We start from the raw sequence: 4,797 nt of genomic DNA on the forward strand, positions 1-4,797 counted from the left end.
CAAGCCATACAGTTATATGTAGAAGATGGGCAAGGCAATGATCCTGAGACTATCCAGAAGATGTTTGAATCTAGCAGTTAAATGGAAAGATTCTCACCTTGACTAACTATATATGGTGATACCTGTGAACTAATAAGTGCAATGAAGATGGTAATCTGTAATAGTAGTTTCATGCTTGGAGTGCCTGTCATTCTGTCCTTCTGAATATGGACTGTTTGTCATGACATGCCAGTTGCTGCTGTGCTGTCTCTTGAGTAAATGATTGTTCAAAAAGAAGGGGTTGGTGAATGAAGGCAAGAGACAGGAAAAGGAATATTATCGCACTGTCCTGCTTCAAGGTTGTATTTGGTTAGATTTTTTGACTTATGTGTAACCATAAGAAGTATGTAATTCCTTATGCCTATTTTTAAAAATATATTCTAATTTTTAAATGTTTTTTCATCATATTATGTAGGGACTTAAAGTTCAACATATCAATACTTGATGTAAAATACCTGTTCCATGTTATGCCTAAGATGTTTGATATCCAGACAGATATTGAGTTTATCCTTAGCAGCCTATGTTGTATGGTAATAACAATAAGCTTTTCTTCTGGATGGATAACAACCTAAGTTTGCAGACCAAAATTAGAGAAAAAGGAGGGTTACAAGGAAAGTCAACATTTTGGCCCTAGCCTTCCAAAGTCAATTAAGACTCAGGACATGTGAGAACTTGCACTGTAACGTCGTGCAACTTCATAGTGTCCCAAATTTTCTGATCAAGGAGATTATGGGGCCAAAGAGGAAAGTGATCGATTATGCAGTGTGCCTAAAGAGAGAAAACATTAAGGAGAAATGCTCCATGCACCTTGTTTTGTAACTTTGTTTTGTTTTTCTTGTCTTTTTAAGTTGATCTTTCACTATGCCATTCTTACTGCCCTTGAACTCACTTTGTAGGCCAGTCTGGCCTTGAACTTGCAATCATCCTACCTCAGTCTCCCCAGGGTTTGGAATTACAGGTGTGCACCATCATGAGTGGTTTTGGATTTTTTTTTTAAATGTATTTAGTACAGGTCTGTGCTCTGCTCTGCTCCATGTTGCCTGATGTTGTTGCTGATGTCTTGCGCATATCAATTCTTCAACCTGGTGACCTCACCCATGAAAATCTCTTGGGTCTCCCAGTGATCTGACACTTAGTAATAAACTTTATGCTTCAAATATTAAGATGAAACGTATTTAGTAGGTAAATATCCCTTATATCTGTCTTTTATCTCGTCAGTTTTCATTTTTCTGGTCAAGAGCCAATGTTGTGATTTGCTTTATTTTTCTAGATAATTTCCATGTACATGAAGTCCAAAGTAAATACATGGGTGCTGAGGGTTTGATCCCCAGGCCTGCTGTGCCGGCCCTGCCCCCGGGGTACGCTGAGACTGCCATCGAGGCCCGCACACCTGTAATCCCAGCTCTTAGAAAGCTGTAAACAGGAGAATCACTATGAGTCCAATCTAGTAGTGAGACCCTGCCCACCCTGTAGACCTGTAAAAGACAGGGGGAAAAAAAAAGAAATTTTTTTTTTAAAATTAAAAAAAATATATATTGCTCAACTTTTTGAGGAATAACTTATAAAATTGTGCTTGCTGCATTGGACAATGTGATTTTTTTAATGTGATGTTTTCATAAATGCACACTTTGAGAAATTATTACCGCTGTCCCGTTAATTAACAGAGCCCTCTGCATATGCAGTTGTCTTTCTTTTTGTTTGTCTTTGGTGAGAACATTTAAGGTCTGTTCTTCTAACAACGTGCAAGTGAGCAGTTGTCTCTTCTGTTATTTCTAGTGCCTTCTTTTTTCGTTATTGAAATCTGAGATTTGATTATAGGCTATTTAAATTTCCAGTTTTTACCTCTCTGATATGTAGGAAATGACATCAATGCCATCTCAGTGTAGTTTTAGTTTGCACCCCTCTTGGTGGAGACGGAGGATGCTACGTATGTAAGAGCTACTCTATGTATTTTCTTTTCTGACATTCAGTTCTCATTCTTTGCTCATATTTTTTTACTGTTAGTTTTTATCCAATCCATAGAAGAGTTTTATTTGCTAGGAAAGAGATTTGTTTTATTTCTCATAGTGAGGAGGAACACAAAACTTTGGGAAATCAAAATTTAAGACAAAACGGATAGCCTGCACAGAGCAACTGCTTCATAGCACTTCTGTTATCTTGCTTCTACTGCCTTGTTCTGGAATCTTCCTTTTGTAGCCTGCTTCAAACAACCTATGTTTAATCACAACCTGTTCTGCCTCTGTAACTCAGCCTGTGTGGTCCCAGCTAAAACCTCTCCATAAAAGAACCCCAGCAAAGGCTTGGGGCTCCGATTTTGGAGTGCACTACTCCTCTGAGCCTGTGGTCATAACGAAGTTTGGTTCTCTCCACTACTCTGAGTGCCACTTGTTTTTTTTTGCCTTTGATAAATCTAAAACTGCTCTAAATTTATAATTGTAAATTTTTTGCTGATCATCATTCTTTGTGCTTATGATTGTTTTTTTTCAAAGTTTTATTGATAAACATATAGCAATGAGACAGTTTCAAATCAAATCGAAAGTACAGTTTCAACAAATAATACACTGCATACATTCTTCTCAGTGGTTAATTGCTGTACAAGATGCAGACTTGTGATCCTACTTACAAACACCATTAGAAAAAATCATTCTATTCATTAAGAGAATGCAACTATATATCTATCCCAACCACTTTGAATACACAGATACAAAATGGACATTCATAGTTATACCCCATTTTTTTTTAAGTTCCGTTGTTGAATATTATAGGTGTGTAAACTCAGCAAAATATTCTAAAAGAGTACAGAAGCCCATAATAGCATTGGGTCTTCTGTTTAACTGGCAATGTCAGAAATTATTGACCTGAGTCCCCCACAGCTCAACATAACAACATGGCTTTACTTCCTATATTTCATCTTCATACTTTTCTACTGGATGGTTAAGACCAAGGTAAAGCAGGACCTGTGCAACAAGATTATGATTGTTTTGGACGAGCACTTTTTTTTTTCCTAACTTTAATATACTTACTGGTTTTTTTTTTTTTGTGGCTTTAAAATTTTAAACTAGCCTTGCAATCCTCATTTGTTTCTCTAGTTCATGCATTTTGATATGAATTTTACATAATATATTTTTCTTTTATCTCTCATGATGCTATTATAAGAAATGTTAAAAATAATTTTTCCTTCTTTTTTGTTTCCTCCTTCTCCTGATTTTAATAAATAGTATCATCTTAGCCATATTAAATATAATTATCTTATTTGATTTTCTCAGTTTTAGGTTATATTTTTACTTCACATCTAATCTAAGGCCAATTTATGTGTTTATTTTTCTTCTTAATTTTCTGATGTTTAGATCCTTTCTTCTATTTCAAAGTAGATAAATTTTGCATTAAAATTTTATTGTCATTCCATGGTTGATTTGTTTTTTCCTATATATACAATATATTTCACTTCTATCACCTATCATTTTGTCATGGTATCACCAGTCACCTCTGATTTGGTTGAAAGTTAATATCTAGAATTTTCCTTATCAAAAGTACAAAGAAACAATATTCCTGAATGCTTGCATGGTTAAAGCTATTTTTCTGTAGTTTTTGTAGTTGTTGAATAATTTAGACAGATGCAAAATTTATCTCATAGAATTGCACCATAATTTTGGGGCACTTTTCATTGTTATGAAGAAATCCAATAAAAGGACAAATTCGCCTCCCTTTTATAATTGATCTGATTCTTTTCCTTGTTTTCACAATGGATTGTTTTTCTTTGTCTTTACGTTAAGGAAGGTCTTTTGTGGACTGCTTCATGTCTATTTTCTCTGCTGTATAGTCAGTTTTGTCAAAAGGTCATATTATAATGTGAGATATGCAACTAATTTCCTTATTTTTATTACAGTATAGATATAATTTTGCGGTAACTTCTTTAACTTAAAAGCTGTTGAAATTTGTGTTTTTTGGACCAGCCACTCTAAGTAGCTCCTGCAGGAGCCAGGATAGTATCTGAGGCTCATCTCCTATGGTTAAGTGTGTGTGTTGTCTTAACCGTATTTCTACCATTTGAGGTTGTTCAATGAAACCACCAATTGAGCCAAGTAAATCACTCTAAGAAACCAAGAAAATCCACAGGTGATAAAGACAAGCCACCATCTTTACCAAGCTTATGGAGAATAAAACGTATACAAACTATCATAAGCGAAGTATTTTTCTGGAATTAGGTGGTTGGTTTTATTCTTTTCTGTGTAGTAAGGCTATGCAGAGTTACTAGCCTTAGAGAAAGATCAAATACAAGAATGATCACTAGTGTTTATGTCTTTGCAACCATCTAATTTCTCAAAATTTTTCAAGAAAGAAAAATGAAATGTTTTAAATTAAAAAAAATCTTTTATTTATTTGGTACAGGGTCTCACTATGCAGCTTGGACTTGTAGTGATTTTCCTGTCTCAGCCTTCCCAGTGCTGTGATTACAAGTATGCACCACTCTAGCCAGTTTTGGAGGCCAGCACGGTGGTCCTGGGGTTCTGGGGCTGGCATGGCATGCTGTACCAGGGACTGAACTTGGGACCTTGCACTTGTCAGGCAGGCCCTCAGACCACTGAGATATCTTCCCAACCTAGAAAAATGAGATGCTAACCAATGAATTGCATAACAGTTTATTGAAAACTTAAAATCTCATCTACATACTTGTGGAACTAGGGAAGATTAAGAGTAGTAAATTTTCTGAATCTCTTTTTTTTAAATTTATTTTTTTCCATAATTTTATTGAGAAAC

The sequence above is a fragment of the Octodon degus genome, unplaced genomic scaffold (genome assembly GCF_000260255.1).
Source record: "Octodon degus isolate 3935 unplaced genomic scaffold, OctDeg1.0 scaffold00025, whole genome shotgun sequence".
Classification (NCBI taxonomy): Eukaryota; Metazoa; Chordata; class Mammalia; order Rodentia; family Octodontidae; genus Octodon; species Octodon degus.